This window comes from Tupaia chinensis, unplaced genomic scaffold (genome assembly GCF_000334495.1).
Source record: "Tupaia chinensis unplaced genomic scaffold, TupChi_1.0 Scaffold000502_1, whole genome shotgun sequence".
In the NCBI taxonomy this organism is placed as follows: Eukaryota; Metazoa; Chordata; class Mammalia; order Scandentia; family Tupaiidae; genus Tupaia; species Tupaia belangeri.
Window position 1 is genome coordinate 33,276 of NW_006160014.1, and position 20,078 is coordinate 53,353.

The window sequence follows — 20,078 nt, forward strand, 5'->3', positions numbered from 1 at the left end:
TTAAATCACAAATAAATGTCTGACATTGTGAAAACACAAAAATTACACGTAATATCTTTTAACTCCTGCTCATGAAAGGGATATAACCTTTCCTTTCATGGGGCTCTGGGTCTGTTTAATGATGCAAGTCTAGGAGTTGATTGAGGGATCGTTAGTCTCTATTTTTATTACAGCAAAGAACTAGCCTCGGTGGCTTTTGAAGTGCTCCCAGAATAACGCAGAAACCTGAGGAGATTCTAGATTCTTCAGATGAGTTTCTTCTGTATTGCCAATATCCTAGTATACTGTCATATTCTACTGGAGAACTTCGCTGCAGCCATCCCTAGCCATCACTGTTGGGTCCACATCCTCAACAATGACATTGTTTCTGGTAATGACACAGATATCCTCAGCAAAGATGCTCTCATGAGAATCTCTATTCCAATGGACTCAAATCTGAGGCCAGAGAAGTGTCACCACATTATCCATCCACTAATGGCAGCTCCTTCACCTGAATAGAATCTTCACCAACATGAGTGAGCCAGACACTGAGACCTGTGTAAATGGTTGGGTGTATGATCAAAGTTCCTTCCTCTTCACTGTGTGAAGTAAGAGGCCCTATTTAAATCTTCTACTTATTTGAAGCATTTGGAGTTAACACAAAGAATTGACTTGCTTTATGTATTTAGTCTTCAGATGACTACTGTATTCTGCCCTTTCTTCATTTCTCTAGCAAATATAGATTAGTTAACTATACTACAATGTTGTGAAGTGTATTAGTATTGATACTGATGAATCAAAACTAAATGGGTTGGCAGGTGGCATGATGGTTTGGACACTGGATTCCCACGTGGCCAACTGTGGTTCAAATTCTGAACCTGGGAACTTGCTTTCTCACTATCTCTCTCTCTCTGCTGAGCATGCATGCCCTGTAGCAAATTTAAAATATAATAATACATTCATTAAATATTTTTTTTAAATTAACATAAGAGGGCTACTACATTATTTAATGTAGTAAGAAAGACCTACAGTTTTAAAAATAATTAGAATACTATTAGGCAAATGGGTTAGGTCCGTGGTTATCAATACTCATTGCAAAACTGCAAGTAAATCAGAACCTCTGGGCATAGGATCCAGGCATCAATAGTTGTGGAGGTCTTCAAGTGACTCACTCTGTGACCATAGATGAGAGTTATAAAATGTGAATTATAACGTATAAAGTGGTGTCACATGCAGTCATAAAATTACCTACATGATAAAGGAAGCTTTCCTGTAGAATTAAGGTTTATACATTTTCTTAATTTTGGTTACTGAAGCTTTTTAAATTATTATCCTTATTTGTTTTTAATTATAGTATATAAAGAATGTATAGAAGTTAATAATGACTACTGTTATTATTGGAAGTGTGAAGGAAAAATGAATAAAAATATGTAGATACATATAAACATGATATATAGAATAAAGCTATGTAGACACATAGATACAGACTGTTGAGAGGTTATGAGGTGTGAGAAAGAGCCAGCTGTGTTTCAAAGGTTGAAACCACTCAGTATTTTAGAATGTGGGACTACCAGAGGCCAGTGGTTCTACCTGAAGCTAGAGAGGAAGTTCTACATGAAGCTGGAGAGATAGCAAAGGATAATGTACTTCACATGTAGGAGTTTTCACTGCCGAGCTTAAACTGCTCTAAGATTATGCTGCACTGCTTGCCTTCTCTTTCAGTGGGACTTGGTATGTAAATCTCAGTCACTAAAATCAATGGTTCCACTCCTGTTTATGACTGATTCACTGCTAGGAGGTCTGATATTTGGCTATCTTTCAGACAAGTGAATATCAACTCTCTTTTAGGATGCTAAGATGATACATTCATTCTTTTAATTTTGAAATCTTTAATGATCTCTAAGTACTTTACATTGTGCTACGTGTTGAGCTCTGTTTTTTACTCCAGACAGCTTAAACTAATGAGTGCTTATTAAAATTAATATGAATGAGAAAGCAAGTTGCCAGGTTCAGGACCACAGTTGGCCATGTGAGAAACCAGTGCCCAACCAGCTGATTGAGACCAGCAGATGGCATAATGGTTACATCACTGGACTCTCACATGGTTGACCGCAGTTTGGGTCCCGGACCAAGAGGCTTGAAATTCACGCTGGGCACATGTGGGTGCATGCCCAAAATCCCGAGGGGAGAATGGAGGAGAAGGGATTGAAGTGTGGCCATTCCCCCTGGAGGATAATTTCTTGCTTTCTGTCTCTGTCTGCCTCTCTGGCGAGTATACCTGTCCTATAGCAAAAATCTCTCTAAAAATAATAGTAATAATAATGAATGCTTAGTACGTGAACTGGAGATTATAGTTTGGTGTGAAAAATCTATTCATTGTACTGCATGAGGAAGGACAGAGAAATACATTTAAGTCAGACTCAATAAAATGTCAAGAAGGGCATTTTTAGAGAAGAGTACAGGATACAAGGCTTATGAGTAGGAGTTGGTTCAATGCAGGAAGAGGAAGTGGTTTTGAGACAGATACTACCTGTATCTTTGAAAGCACAAATTTGTGACACTGTGTTACTGGCCTTAGCATTGGTCTGAACCCCTTAGACCCTGTGAAATAAATTATTATGGACATTTTTAGACTGGTTATCATTTCCTACCTGCCAAGTAGGTGCACATGTACAATGGGTAGTCATCATTATAAAGTCTGAAAGTCTCATAATAGCGTGGAACTCATGGTATGGTAAGACATTGCATCTGAAACCTGGATGGTGATCCTTGTGAAATGACTTTTTAAAGTAATTTTTGCAACCATGTAAGGTTAATCATATTAAGAACCTAGGATAAAGGACCAGTGGATGGCATAATGTTAAGCCACTGAACTCTCACATAGTCAACCATAGTTCAAGTTCTGGATCTGACGGCTTAAAACTCATGCTGGGAGCACATGCATGTGTGCCTGAGATCCTGAAAGGAGAATGGAGAAGGGATTGAGATGTGACTACCCTCCAAGGGGATGATTTCTCACTTTCTGTCTCTCTGACTCTCTGACGAGATCACACACCCTACAGCAAAAAGCTTTCAAATAAATAAATAAATAAATCCTAGGATGATGGAGTTTGGGATGAGAAGTTCAGGGCCTCCTATACCATGGAAAATCTCTTGGAGGAGAGAGTTAGTCATTGCTATCATCCAAGTAGTGTCCTCAAGAGTATTGAGGGGACCTTAGATGTTCAATGCCATCTGGTAGTCTTAGTTAAAATTGTGACCTTTGGTTTTATCACAGTTAAATATTACCTGTATAGATTTCTGGGTCAGAAATTAATTTTCTCTTAATGTTCGGAGTTAGTCAAGCAAGTGTACCACTAATTCAAATAGCATAGTGAGTAAATGAGTAGATGAATAAATGAATGAATACAACAGTCTAATAAAAAATGTGAATAAGAATAAGTAAGTTTTCTTGGAGCATAGCTTCAAATTAATACCTATCAATAGTAAAATAAAAAATAAATTGTAGTATATTTATAAAAGTTTCTATTCAGTTTAGAGAGCAGCCACTCTGAAAACGTTATTAAATTATGTGACCTGTAGACACAGGCAGAAACATGCTTCTGTAAGCTACTCTAGCAGGGCTATTAAAAAGCATCTACATACAAAAACAGTATCTGTCAATGGTTATCTTCCTGTAGTTATTAATACCCAATACCCTGATACTGCCCACTATTGGGCTAAAAAAAGTCACAAGCATTTATCAAGTTGTCCCCCCAAAAAGATCAGAGAAATTATAGGGTACCAGCCATTTTCACATCTTCAAACAATTTACATCCAAAAATAACTGGCATTACATTCCAGTTTCTCCTCCCCTATTCTCTTTATATTCCACTTCCTTCTTCCCCATTCTCTTTACATCCCATTTTCTGCCCTTTAGAAAAATAAACCTAAGGCTGATTCTAGTCGCAACTTCTCCTTCAAAAAGGCGGTGCCCACTCAATCCTCGCTTTTCTATACTTGTATGTCTTAGTGTATTGATTATTACATCTATTTCTAATCCACAGCCTTTCCCACTCAAAATAACGTGTTCATGCCAAACTAGACCCAACAAAGTGGTACCAAACGTGGGGCCTGAGTACAGGGAAAAAGTCAAGCGAATAGACACTCTTAAAGCCAACCAAATATTATTGATTAAAGTAAAAATCCTATAAAATAAATTAAGAATTTTTAAAAATTTAAAAATACCGGAACCAGCAGTTAGCGTAATGGCTATGTCGCTGGACTCCCACATAGTCGACCACGGTTCGAGTCCTGAACCCAGTGGCTTAAACTCATGCTGAACGCATGTGCGTATATGCCCAAGATTCCCAGAGGAGAATGGAGGAGAAGGTATTGTGGCGTGGCCTTCCCCCCTGGGGGGGGATTTCTCGCTTTCTATCTCTCTGTCTCTGTCTATCTGGCGAGCGCATGCGCCCTATAGCAAAAATCTCTCAAAAAAAAAAGAAAAAAAAATTTACAAATAACCAAAGTAAAAAAAATACCAGAGTAAAACAATAAATAAAAAAATAAAAAATAATAAAGCATAAAAAGGAATGGATTCTATTATTGTTGAGTGTAAAACATAAAAACACAATTGTCTAAAGAAAAAGAAATGTATGTTCAAATGTTATTTTATATGTTAAAAGCTAGGGGCGATAAAAGTATCAAGCAGTTACATCAGTTCCTAATTTTTATAGAAAAAACATGCCCTTGGTTCCCAGAGCATTTCTGCATGTGTCTACAAGCCACATGTTTTAATCACATGTTTTCAGATGGATTGCTCTCCACAATTCAGTAATTAGAAAGAACAAATTATCACTACATGCAACAACATGGAGGAAACACATGACAGGATTATATACTGTATGATTCTAATTTTTACCAAGATCAAAATCAGGCAAGCCAATCAATAGTGTTCAAAATCATGGTATCTTTCTGATATCCTAGATAAAACTGGGAGAGGAACAAGATGGGCTTTTCGTGTTAAGAGTGTTGTTCTATTTTTTACATATGTCTGGTTAGATGAGTAAATTTACTTTGTAAAAAATTATTAAACTTGTAAACATATGATATGCACAGTTTTTGTGTGTGTAACTTCAACTTCAATAAAAGGTTCAATTAGGAATATAGAAATGGTGGTAGTAGTTGGGTTGGGAGGATAGTTGGGTAGGAGGTAATATTGGCAGTCAGGATGCAGTTGTAAGGACTGATTTCAATACCGGTGGTTTAGATGTTTAAGACAACCCTATCATATCTAAAATAGAAAAGGGATACTTTGGAAGATAGTAAAGGAACTTTAGAAGTTATCAAGTTCAACCCCCTATCAAATGAAAGAACCTCTGTATTTCTTTTTTTTTTTTTTTTTTTTTTTTGAGAGAGAGATTTTTGCTATGGGGCACGTGCGCTCGCCAGAAAGACAGAGAGAGACAGAGAGATAGAAAGCAAGAAATCACTCCCCAGGGCACACCCAGGGGGTGTGCAATCCCTTCTCCTCCATTCTCCTCTTGGGATCTTGGGCACGCACTCACACATGCCCGGCGTTAGTTTAAGCCACTGGGTCCGGGATGCAAACCACGGTCGGCTACATGGGAGTCCAACAACATAGCCATTAAGCTAACTGCTGGTCCCAGGACCTCTGTATTTCTGACAAATAACCTCCTCCTTTCTGTTAGAAACCCACTGAAAATGTGTGGCTCATTCCTTTAGAATAAATATTTTATGCGTTTTTTGGGAGTTAATTTCCTACTCCTCCCTCCCCCACAGACTGGCCTCTGCTCTCCAGCAGAGCCCCAGCTCCATCTCCAGGACCCTGGACAGCTAGGGACATTGGGGCAGGGGCACCACTGCCCTCAGCCCCAGCTTCAGCCCTCCCAACCCCACGACCCTCTCCTCTAGAAAGGTAGGCAGGTTTTTGTTGTTGTTTTTCTCTTCTTCTACTTCCTACTCCTCTTTGGCCCACAGACAGGTCTCTGCTGTCTAACTGAACCCCAGTTCTATCTCCAGGCTCCCAGCCAGTAAGGGATGTTGCATTAGGGGCACCACTACTCCCAGCCCCAGCTCCAGCTGAGAAGGGATTACGGTGTGGCCATCCCCCCTGGAGAGTGATTTTTTTGCCTTTTGTCTCTCTGTCTCTCTCTGTCTTTCCAGCGAGCACATGCGCCCTATAGCAAAAACCTCCCCCCATAAAAAAGGATTTTAATCTTATTTTTTCCCATATGAAAGATAATCTTGCAGGATATAATAATCTTGGTTGAAATTTTTACTCTATTAACAGTTTCAATATGTCTTCCCATTCTTTCCTTGCTTGCATTGTTTCTGTTGAGAGACCCAGTGTTAGCCTGATGGCCTGACATTTGCAAGTCACTTGTGGTTTCCTCTTGCCAATTTTAGTATCTTGTCTTTATATGTGGTCTTGGCCAGTCTGGCTAAGATGTGCCTTGGGGAAGAGCTTCTTGGGTTGATTCTATTTGGGGTCCTTTATATTTCTTGAGTCTGGGTGTGTGAGTGTCTTTCTAGACTTGGGAAATTTTCTTCCAGGATTTCATGAAATAGATTTTCTATGCCCTTATTAGTTTCTTCACCTTCTGGGATGCCAATTATTTGGATGTTTGGACATTTAATGGAATCTAGTATTTCTTGCATATTGTTTGTTGTTGTTGTTGTTATTTTATCTATCTTTTTGGTGTTTTATTTTCTAGGTCAGAAGTTTTATCTTCTAAGTTAGAGATTTGATCTTCTGCAGGTTCTAATCAACTTTTAATACTTTTTGATGTCCTGTATTACAGACTTCATCACTAATAGTTCCATCTGAGTCTTTCTTAGAGTGTCCATTTCTTCTTTCATATTGTGGAAGAACTTCCTATGGATCTTCTGTAGTTCATTGTCTCCTTTCTGTTTCAACTCACAGAATTTTGTCACCATAAATGTTCTAAATTCTTTCTATGACACTTTAGTAATTTCCTCTGTTTTTCTGAGAGATGAAGGGAGTCACTGTGTTCTTTTGATGGAGACATATTTCCGGGTTTCTTCAGACCTGAGGCTTTTCTACTTCTAGCCATTGGGAGATATATTCACTTTTGAATAACTCTTAGGAGAGTGTTTCTTCGACTAGGAGCAAGTGTATTTCCCTTTTGCTGTGGCCTGATGTGTGCTGAAGTCTCTCTTCTGTTGTGTTTAGCAATGTGGTCTCAAGAGTATTCTAGTCAGGTGTCTAAACAGCAGTATCTCCTTTTTTGCAGGTGGTTCAGTAAAAGGGAGGATTCCAGGAAACATTTCAATACTAGGGCATGTCAGAACTGTAATTCTAGACCTGTGTAGTCCCTCTGAAACGGTGGAGGATGAGAAGGATACGATAATATACGAGGAAAGAAAAGAGTATGAAGGAGAATTTTTAAAAAGTATTTCGCCAGGGTTCCGGTGATGGAAGTAGGGCTCTGTTAGAGAGCAGAGACCAGTTTGTGGGGCAAGGAAGAGTAGGAAATTAACAAAATAAAGAAGAAGAGCAAGAAAACCCTGCCTACTTTTCTAGAGGGGAGGATCCTGTAGTTGGGAGAGCTGGAGCTGCGGCTGGGGCAGTGGTGCCCCTGCCTCAACATCTCTTGCTGGTTAGGGGCCTGGAGATGGAACTGAGGCTCTGCTGGAGAATGGTGGCCAGTCTTTCTAGAGGGGAGGGTCCTGCTGGTCTCAAAAAAAGTTAAAATCTTTTCAGAAAAACAGAAACTGAAAGAATTTGCTAACATCAGACCAGTTCTTCAAGAAACCATGAAGAGAGTACTGTTCCAGGAAAACTAAGGAATGAACAGCCAGAGGGACCAGCATTTAGCATAGTGGCTATGTCACTGGACTCCCATGTAGTCGACCGGGGTTCACGTCCTGGACCCGGTGGCTTAAACCTCACCCCGGGTGCATGTACGTGCGTGCCCAAGATCCTGAGAGGAGAATGGAGGAGAAGGGATTGCGGCATGGCCATCCCCCCTGGGGGGTGATTTCTCACTTTCTATCTCTCTGACGTCGGGGGGAGCACCCCCCCTAAAGCAAAACCTCCCAAAAAAAAAAAAAAAAATGAACAGCCAGAAATAAAGGAATAAAAGGCAACGAAGACAATGGACAATGTAAATGTTGGGACAAGTCCAGAAATATTGATAATAATATTGAATGTTAATGGATTAAATTCTCCAATCAAAAGACAGAGACTAGCTGAATGGATTTAAAAAACAGAAACTCTATCTGTTGCCTACAGGAAACCCACCTCATGGATAAAGACATACATAGACTGAAAGTGAAGGGTTGGAAAAGGTTTTTCATGAAAATGGGAACCAAAAAAGTGCTGGAGTTGCAATACTAATTTCTGACAAAGTAGGTTCTAAAACAAAAACTGTTCAAAGAGACAAAGAAGGTCACTATATTATAGCAAAAGCATCAATCAATCAAGAAGATAAAAGCTCATAAATATCTATGTACCTAACATAGGAGCCCCCAAATACATGAAGGGAAGGATGTTAGATCTAAAAGGAGAGATAGACTGCAACACATTAATTGTTGGAGACCTCAGCATCACACTATCCCTTCTGGACAGATCATCTAGATGAAAAATAGGTAAAGAGATAAAGGATCTAAATGATATCATAAATTAAATGGACTTAACAGACATCTATAGAACCTTCCACCCAAAAACCACAAGATACACTTTTTTCTCACCCCCACATGGAACTTTTTTGAAGATTGACCACATGATACGGCACAAGGCAAGCCCTGACAGATTCAAAGGCATAGAAACTATATCCAGCATGTTCTCTGAGCATGATGGAATTAGACTTGATTTTAATTTCAGTAGAAATCCTCAAAAATACTCAATTACATGGAAACTAAAAACCTATTCCTGAATGACTTCACAACTACTAAAGAAATAAAGACTGAAATCAAAAGCTTCATGGAAATCAATGACAAGAGAAAAAGAGAATAAAATAAAAGGCATTAAAATAGGGAAAGGAAAAGTAAAACTATTTCTATATGCAGGTGATATGATTATATACATAGAGAATCCAAAAGAATTCCACCAAAAACAAAACAAAGCTTCTGGAAGTAATAAATGGATATGGTAAAGAGGCAAGATACAAAATAAACATGCAAAATTTTACAGCATTTCTGTACACCTATAATGAATAAAATGAAGCAGAATTGAAGAAAGCAATTTCATTTACAATAGACACACACAAAAAAAAGATATCTAGAAATAACCCTAACCAAAGAAGTCAGAAATTGAAAGTCACACAAAAAAATGGAAGGACATCCCATGTTCCTGGACTGAAAGAATTAATATAATCAAAATGGCAGTTCTACCCAAATTAATCTACATATTTTAATACAATTCCAATAAAAGTACCAGACACATTCTTTACAGACCTAAAAAAGGCAATCATAAAATTTGTCTGGAATCGCAGAAGACCTCGTATTGCCAAAACAATCCTGCACAAGAAGAGTGCAGTGGGTGGCATTTCACTCACAGACCCAAAAATATACTACAAAGCTGTGGTAATCAAAACAGCATGGTAGAGGCACAGAAACAGACAGGTGGACCAATGGAACAGAATAGAGTCCCTAGAAATAAATTCCCAAACATGCAGTCAACTGATTTTTGACAAAGGGTACCAGTCAATTCAGGGAAAAAAGGAAAACCTCTTCAGCAAATGGTGCTGGAAAAACTGGTTATCCACCTGCAGGAAGATGGATCTGAACCCCTACCTCTCACCATTGACAAAAATAAACTCAAGGGGGAATCAAAGGTCTAAACCTAAGACCTCAAACTATAAAACTCCTCCTGGGAAACACTGGAGAAACTCTGGGAGGCATTGGGGTAGGCAAAGACTTCTTAAATAAGATCCCCAAAGCACAGTCAATAATTCCCAAAATAGACAAGTGGGATTACATCAGACTAAGAAGTTTTTGCATGGCAAAAAGACACAGTAATTACTGTGAATTGACAGACCTCAGAATGGGAAAATATTTTTGTAAACTATTCATCAGATAAGGGACTGATAACGAGAATACACTAGGAACTCAAGCAGCTATGCTCCCCAAAAAGATGATCAACCTTACTGAAGGATGGGAGAGGGACCAGCAGTTAGCGTAATGGCTATATCACTGGACTCCCATGTAGCTGACCACAGTTCGCATCCCAGACCCAGTAGCTTAAAACTCACGCCAGGCGCGTGTGCGTGCGTGCCCAAGATCCCAGGAGGAGAATGGAGGAGAAGGGATTGCAGTGTGGCCATCCCCCCTAGGGGGTGATTTCTCACTTTTTGTCTCTCTGTCTCTCTCTCTCTCTGTCTGGCGAGCACACACGCCCTATAGCAAAAACCTCTCCAAAGGAAAAAAGAAAGTATGGGAGAATGAGTTTGAAAAAAAAAAAAGCACTCTCTAAGGATGACATATGACTAGCCAAAATCATATGAAAAAATGCTCAACAGACCTCATTGTAAGGGAAATGCAAATCAAAATGACAATGAGATACCACCTAACCCCAGTCAGAATGACTAAGATTCAATCACAAAAAATGGTAAGTGCTCGTGAGGGTGTGGTGAAAGGGGAACTCTCTTACACTGCTGGTGGGAAGTAAATTGGTCCAGCCACTGTGGAGAACAATTTGGATATTTCTAAAAAATCTATAAATAGAACTACCATATGATCCAGCAATCCTACTCCTTGGTATCTACCCAAAGGACAGAAGAATTCTTAATAAAAAAAAATGCTTGCACATCGATGTTTATTGCAGTATTATTCACAATTGCTAAGACATGGAACCAACCCAAATGCCCATGAACAGATGAATGGATTGAAAAGCTGTGGCACATATACTCTGTGGAATACTACTCAGCCATAAAAAACAAGATTCTGGCTTTTGACAGAAAGTGGATGAATATGGAAGATTTACTGCTGAGTTAAGCATGCCAGGCTATGAAGGACAGACATTGCATGTCTCCATTTAATATACTGAGTGTCACACTATGATAGAAACGGAATGACTAAAGGATATAGAAACACAGTAAATGGTTGTGAATACCACATATAGAGTGGGAAGGGGATAGGTGAAGGAGTAGAGTCTGAGGAAGAACATTAAGGAGAAAAACAGAGAGGCATAGCATCAAGGGACAAAGAAATGGGGTGTTATCTGTTGAAGATAACTTTATTGTATTATCAACTGGACTGGAGAGAAATGTACACATGTTGGAATATTCACTTCGCAAGCTAAATAGCATGATTGTATTAAAAAACTTGAAATAAAATTTTAAAAAATTGTAACAAAAAAGAATAATCTTTTGCTAATATTTGACTCCTGTTAAGATTACACATTTTTCCATATTCTGAGCTTATCTGTGCCTTATTTTTTTAAAAAAGAGAATTACTTATTTAATTTATTCATTCATTTATTTTAATTTGACCATAGGGAGACACACACACACACACACACACAGAGAGAGAGAGAGAAAGTGAGAAAGCAAGCCACCAGGTCCTGGACTTGTACCATGGTTGGCCATGTAGGAGTATCTAGCACCTTAACCACCATGCCACCTGCAAGTCCCCATTATCTGTGCCTTCTTAAGTTTGGACTTTTTCCTTTCTTCCCTTAGGACCAGGTGACACTTGGGGATATTTTATCACACTAAGAATAGAATCCAAGAGACCTGAGACAGTTCAAGGCAAGCCTCCTTGGATGGGTGTGTACTAAGGGCCTAGAAGCAACTTTGGGACTTTTGGTACACCAACAGGTGCTCTATGCTTTGTGCAGAACATGACATGAACCTCTTCACTAAGTTATGTCTCCTTAGTTTGCTACCACCTCATCAAGAGCTTAATGTTTGGTAGAGGAGACAAGCACTTGAAGTTACCTATAAATGCTCTGACCTGGGAGACATAACCCTACAATAGAAACACACATGGGAATTAAGGGTGAAATTTCTATTACCAGTACTACAGGATCTACTCCAATAAATAGAAAAAAATGAACAGTGCATCAAATGACTAGAAACCAGCACAGATCTTGAAGAAACACGAAAAAACAAGGTCGTAACTCTCCCCCAGGTAAACATAGTAGTCCCTCACCAGTTGTGGATAGCACAGAGGAATACATAGAAATGCCAGAGAAAGACTTTGGAATATTCATAGTGACAAAAGTCAGTGAGATCCAAGAGAAAACAGACAGTTCCAGGGATAAGAAATAATAACAACATAGAATGTTAACTTCCAGGATTTAAATGGAAAGACTGGACCACAGCAACACTGCATATTCAACAGAAGAGAGTTTGAACGTAAGACTGAACTGGCAAAATAGAATTTTATGAGTTTTGAGTAAAACATTACTGATTTTTTTTTACTATGCTTTGTTTTCCCAATTGAAACAGTTTACTTTCTTTTCAGTTGTTGATAGGTGCAGCGATATGTTAAAATATTTTTCTTGTTTATTTCTTTAAATGGCAACAAACTTTTCTTTTTTCCTGACCCCTCTTGAATTGGAAAATATTTGGGAATATCCTTATTCTGTGGCAGAAGGGTTATTTGCATAAGATCAATAATGCTTGTTGCATTGATTCAGAAATGGGAAATACTCATTATTGGACTGGGTTTTTGACTGGAATATCTTATCTGAAGATTAATCAGAAAACTATGGAACTAAGTTGGATCTCAAGTAAGTTAAAAGAAGCTCTCAGGAAGAGGGCCAGATACCATAAATAGTTTTGCCTGGCAGAGAGGATTAGAGAAGATATATAAAGAAATTTATAACATAAAATAACCTGGACTTTTCCAGTCCAGCACTGTAATCAGTAGAGATTGCAAAAGAGCACCACACCAGAGGATTATCTTTTTTGTTTGTTTGTTTTTTGAGAGGTTTTTGCTATAGGGTGTGTGTGCTCACCAGAAAAACAGAGAGAGACAGAGAGATAGAAAGCGAGAAATCACCCCCCAGGGGAGATAGCCACACTGCAGTCCCTTCTCTTCCATTCTACTCTCAGGATCTTGGGCACACATGCACATGCGCCCGGCGTGCGTTTAAACCACCAGGTCCAGGACTCGAATCGTGGTCGACTACATGGGAGTTCAGTGACATAGCCATTATGCTAACTGCTGGTCCCCAGAGGATCATCTTGAGAAAGTCTTTGAAGGAAGAAAAAGAGACTGATTTTTGCTAGCAGACAGTATATCACAGAATACTTGGGCAGGGCTGAATTGAGAAGGTTTATGTGTGACTAGTGTGTTGAGCATTTGCTTTTCAACAATCTGAGTAGTTGACATGTAAATATGTTCTCAAAAATATTTACAACCATGCTGTTACTGTTTTATAGAGTCACAAAAAATTATACAAAATTATAAGAAATATTTTGAACATTATCTTTAAAATTCAGTATTTTGAAATTTTGAAAGTTGTTTATTAACTGTCAAGAACTATAGAGTATGAGTTAAAAATTTTTGATATGTAAAGTAAATGATTGTAGAAAATGTAAAAATAAGTTTAAAAAAGATGCATAAAAAAGATAAAAAAGAAAATCATTTCAGGACATGAAAGAGGAATTTGATAAAGATAAATACATCCTAAATATGAATCAAACAGAACTTCTGGAAATGAAGAATACAACACAAGAAATTAAAACCTCATTAGAAAACATTAACAGCAGATTAGACCATGCAGAAAAAATAATTTCCGACCTTGAAGACAAAGTCTCCAACATAGACAAACTCACCAAAAAGAAAGAAAGAAAAAAAAGAAAGAAAGAAAGAAAGAAAGAAAGAAGAAAGAAAGGAAAAAAAATGAGAACAACATGTGGGAAATTCTAGACACCATGAAATGCCCATTTTCATATAATGTGTATTCCAGAAAGTGACTCTGCTAGAGACATGGAAAACCTCTTTCATGAAATGCTATCTGAAAATATTACAAATATATAGAAACATAGAGAAATTAAGATCTAAGAAATAAAAAAGACCCAAAATAGAATTAACACAAAAAAATTATCCCTCTAGTACATCATAGCCAGATTGGTCAAAATAAAAGACAAAGACAATATTCTAAAAATGGAAATGGAGAAATATCAATTTACTTACAAAGGTTATCCCATCAGACTAACATCAGACCATCCAATTCAAACAATGCAGGTAAGGAAATAATGGGAAGATATATTCAAAAGGTTGAAAGAAAAACAATTTCAATAAAAAATACTATGTCTAGCAAGGTTATCCTTCAGATGGGAAGAACAAATTAAAGTATTCTCAGATAAACAGAAACTGAAGGAATTCACCAATACTAGACCAGCTCTAAAGGAAGTACTGAGGAGAGTGTTGTATCAGGATAACTAAAGAGAGACGAACAGAAATATGAGAACAAAAAAGCAACTAAGAATGTGGTTAACAAAATGACATGCATAAATCCACAAATATCAATAATAATATTGAATGTTAACAGATTATATGATCATATTAAAAGACACAGACAGGTTGAATGGATGCAAAGACAGATGCCATCTATGTGCTGCTTACAAGAAAAGCACCTCACTGATAAGTACCCACATAGATGGAAATTGAAGGGCTGGAAAAAGATACTGTATCCAAATGGAAACCCAAAAAAGGCTGAAGTAGCGATTCTGGTATCAGACAAAATAGGCTTAAGATGAAAGATGTAAGACAAGACAAAGAGGGACTTTATATAGCACTAAAGGGACTTGTTCACCAATAAGATATAAAACTTGAAAATACTTATGCACCCAACAGTGGAGCACCTATATTCATCAAAGACAGACTGTTAGATTTCAAGGGAGAGATAGACTGCAACACAGGAAGTGTAGGGGATCACAATACCCTCACTGACTTCTCTGGACAGGTCATCTGGACAAAAAATAAACAAAGAGATGCAAGATCTAAATGATATCATACATGAAATCGACTTGGTAAATATCTACAGAGTATTTCACCCAACAGCCACAAAATATACATTTTTCTCTCCCCCACATAGAACATTTTTGAAGCTTGACCACATGATAGGGCACAAAATAAGGCTTTACATATTCAAATGTATAGAGACTATATATAGCATCTTGTCCTACAACAGTGGAATCAAAGTTGAAATCAACAACATAAACATGTGGAAACTAAACACCCTACCCCTCAGTATCTTTATGACTAGAGAAGAAATTAAGACTAAAATAAAAAGGTTCATAAGAATCAGTGACAATGCACAAAAAAGTGTTTATAACTGAAAGGACACAGCAAAAGCAGTCCTAAGAGAGAAGTCCTTAGCAGTGAGTGCCCACAAGAAAAAGGCAGAAAGATGACAAAAAAACAGCCTAATGACACAACTTAGAGAACTGAGAAACCAAGAAAAAAGAAAAAAAAAATTCCAGGAGAAAGAAATAATAAAGATTCGAGCAGAAATAAATGAAATAGAGAATAAAAAACTACACAGAAGACAAATGAAACCAAAAGCTGGATCTTTGAGAAGATAAACAAAATTGACACACTGTTAGCTAGAAAGGAAGTAGATAAATCAAATCAGCAAGGAAACAGGTGTTATAACAATGGATGTAACAGAAATACAAAATATCATCAGAGAATATGAGTGACTGTATGCAAACAAACAAGAAAACCTAGATAAAATGGACACATCTCTGGACACATGCAACTTACCAATACTGAACCAGGAAGAAATAGAAGGTCTGAATGGACCCATAATCAGTCATAGTCTCCCAACAAGGAAGAGTCCAGGTCCTGATGTCTTTACTTCTGAATTCTACAAAACTGCTTAAAGAAGGGACTATCCCAAATTCTCCTTAAACTATTTCTAAAAATTCAAAAGGAAAGAATCCTCCCAAATTCACTCTATGAAGCGTCCATCATCTTCATTCCAAAACCAGACAAAAACAAGACAAAAAAAGAAAACTTCAGGCTCATATCCCTGATGAATACAGATGCAAAATTTCTCAACAAGATACTAGCAAATCATATTCAAAAGCATATTAAAAAGATTGTACACTATGACCAAGTAGGCTTTATTCCAGGGATGCATGGATGGTTCAACATATGCAAAGCAATAAATGTAATACATCACATTAACAAAAGGAAAGATAAGATAATAACCACATGATCCTATCGATCGATGCAGAAACAGCATTCGATAAAATACAAGATCTCTTCATGATTAAGACTCAGCAAAATTGGCACAATAGGAACATTCCTCAACACAATAAAAACCATATATGAAAAACCATAGCTAACATCATAAAGAAAAGATTTGAACTTTTCCACTAAAAATGAACAAGGCTGTTCACTTTCTCTGCTCTTAGTACTAGAAGTTCTAGCCAATGCAATTAGACAAGTTCAAAAGATTTGAACTTTTCCACTAAAAATGAACAAGACAAGGCTGTTCACTTTCTCCGCTCCTAGTACTAGAAGTTCTAGCCAATGCAATTAGACAAGAGAGTCAAATCAAAGGCATCCAAATAGGAAAAGAAGTGAAATTATCTCTATTTGTATATATGACATGATTCTAAAGTAGAAAATCCAAAAGTACTCACATAATAAAACTCCTGGAAGTGATAATTAATATAGTAAAGTGACAGAATACAAAATCAACATACAAAAATCTATAGCATTTTTATAAACCAACAAAGGACAAACTGAGACAGAACTGAAAAAAGAAATTCCATTTACAATAGCCACAAAATCGATAAGACATCTAGGAGTAAATCTTCCAAAGATGCCAAAGATCTCTACAAGGAAAAAATATGAAACACTAGAAAAAGAAATTAAAACTGATACAAAAAAATTGGAAAAGCACCCCATGTTACTGAAGAATTACTATAATCAAGATGTCAATCCTACCCAAATTAATCTAAAAATTTAATGCAATCCCAGTCAAGGTGCCAGAGATATTCCTCATAGAAACAGAAAAAACAATCATAAAATTTATCAGGAATCATAAAACGTCTCATATTGCCAAAGCAAGACTGTACAAGGGGAATAAAGAAGGAGGTATCTCAGTTCTGTATCTCAAATCATATTACTAGAGATAGTAAGGATGGGGTGATGGGGAGGTAATGGAGGGAGGGAGGGAAACAGGGAAAGAAACAAAAAGTATGTTTAATTGATAAAAAAGTGAAGAGCTATTTCTTGATGTTAGCTTTTATCATCAAGTATATATAGTAATGTATTTGTCTTAACTGATATGTGTGGTATTCACACTAAGAAAAGCTATATTGTACACTGTAACAATATATGTGATTAAATATAAATTAAAATGAAAAAATTTTAAATTACAGCTGTGATAATCAAAACAGCATGGTACTGGTACAAAAACAAACAGGTCGACCAATGAAACAGAATTAGAGAACCCCCAAATAAACTCCTAATCATACAGACAAATGATCCTTGATGAAGGACACAAGACAATCCTGTAGGAAAAAGAACATCTCTTCAGCAAATGATGCTGGGAGAACGGGATAGCCACCTGCAGAAAATGAAAGTGGACTCTTACCTCTCACCACTAGCAAAAATTAACTCAAAATGGGTCGAGGATCAGGAACCAGCAGTTAGCGTAATGGCTATGTCGCTGGACTCCCAGGTAGTCGACCGAGGTACACGTCCCAGACCCGGTGGCTTAGAACTCACGCCGGGCACATGTGCGTGCATGCCCAAGGTCCCGAGAGGAGAATGGAGGAGAAGGGATTGCGGCATGACCATCCCCCCTGGGGGTGATTTCTCGCTTTCTGTCTCTCTGTCTCTCTCTGTCTGTCTGGCAAGCGCTCGTGCCCTATAGCGAAAACCTCTCAAAAAAAAAAAAAAAAGGGTCGAGGCTCTAAACATAAAATCTCAAACTATAAAAATACTGGTGGAAAACACAGTAAAAAGTCTTGGAGACCCCGGAGTAGGCAAAGACTTCTTAAAGAAGACCTCCAATGCCCAGGCAATAGTCCCAGAAATAGACAAATGGGACTACATTGGGCTGAGAAGCTTCTGCACAGTAAACAAAACAATTAGTAGAGTGAAAAGACAACCCTCAGAGTGGGAGAGAATATAGTTGCAAACTATACCTCAGATAAGGGACTGATAACCAGAATATACAGGGAACTCAAGAAGCTTATCCACACACAAAAATTCAATTAAAAATAGGGAAGTGAATTTAACAGACAATTCTCCAAAGAAGATGTACAAATGGCGCCAAAACATGAGAAAACATGCTCAACATCTCTTATCATAAGGGAAAAGCAAATCAAAACCACAATGAGATACCACTTAACCCCAGTTAGAATGACTAAAATAAAAAAATAAATAAATAAATGATGATAAGTGCTGGCAAGGCTGTGATGAAAAGGGAACTCTTATACACTGTTGATAGGAACGCAAATTAGTACAACCACTTTGCAGAATGATATGGAGATTCCTCAGAAACCTACAAATAGAACTACCATACAGCCCAGTAATTCCACTCTTAGGTATTTACCCAACGGATAGGAACAGTCCTCAGTTGAAAAAACACTTGCACATTCATGTTTATTGCAGCATTATTTGCAAGCGCTAGAACATGGAATCCATCCAAATGTCCAAAAATAGATGAATGAATTGAAAAAATGTGGTATATATACTCTATGGAATACTACTCAGCCATGAAAGACCATGAAACCCTGACATTTGATACAAAGTGGGTGAATATGGAAGATTAATGCTAAGTGAAGAAGGCCAGATTATGAAAACAGACTTGGTATGTCCCCATTGAATATAATGCCTATTGTCTATGCTCTATAGCAGAAACTGAAAGTTTGGAAGGTATAGTGGCAGGGAGGGCAATGGTAAATACCAGAGATAATAGGATAGAGGTGATATAGAGGTGGGTAATAGAGCCAGGGAGGGAAGGGAACAAGGGAAGAAAAAAAAGTATGTTTAACTGACAAAAAGTTGAAAAGCTATTTGCTGATGACAATGTGTATAATAATGTGTTTGTCTGAACTGATATGCATGATATTCATGCTGGAAAAAGCAATGTAGTACACTGTAAACATATATGTGATCAAATGTACATTTAAATTTAAATAATTGATTAAAATATAGAACCCAAGTTTTTTAATCAAGTCCTTCCAGTGTAAACTCTAGCCTGTGCATCGCTTTCTCAACTTATTTGTCACCTTTCTTCATTCTCTTCTAGTTTTCAAATCAAGTGGTTTCCACCACAGAGTATTTACACTTGCTGCTCCTTCTGCCTCTCATACTCATTTCCCTGTACGTTGTTCAGCCCTTACCTTGTAATTACTCAAATTCAAACATCATCTCCTCAGAGATCTCTTCCTGATTCCCTATCCAGGCTCCACCAATGTTAGTCTTATTGTTATCATTTACTGCTACATTTTTGAAATCTGCTTTTGTTTCCATGTGTATATCTACTCTGTTTCATCAGACTACTCCATAATTCTCCTTCATGAGCACCTAACAGTTTTTTCCTATTTTTATTCTCAGTAATAAAGTTCCTGATTCACAGTCTTCCTAACACCACACTTAAGTCTAGCGTCTTAATATATGTCCCTTTACTGTGAGAATTTTGTTACTCATAGCTTTAATTTGTACAGAAATTTTAGGTTTACAGGCTTATTAAGTAGAAAGCACACAGAATTTACATGTACCCTCTCCCACATGGCTCCCAAAACATTAACATCTTGTACTAGTGGGGTATATTTGTCACAACCAGTGGACCAGTATCAGTGCATTATTGACTAAAGTCCATAGTTTACGATGGGACACAGTCTTCGTGTTGTACAGTTTTAGTGGTTTTGGTAAAAGTGTAATATCATGTATCCATGGTTAAAGTACCTCCTTAAAAATGCCCTGTGCTCCACCTAGTCATTCATCCTTCTGAAACTCTGGCAAACACTACCATGACAATTCATTTAAGATCTAAAATGTCTCATAATACTTACTTGTTTTCATTTCTTGGTTTTCCAAAGATTTCTTCTCCACCATGTCCTCAATCATAGATCTCTGCAAAAAAAAAAAAAAAAAAAAAAATAATCTATTCTGGAACCACCAGTTGGCATAATGGGTAGGTTGCT

General features: G+C 37.5%; 1 pseudogene; it reads left to right on the top strand.

Annotated features, from left to right (window-relative positions):
- Nucleotides 1-249: 249 nt before the first annotated feature.
- Nucleotides 250-20,078, top strand: part of LOC106735731 (solute carrier family 22 member 24-like) — a 117,985-nt pseudogene continuing 98,156 nt past the window's right edge.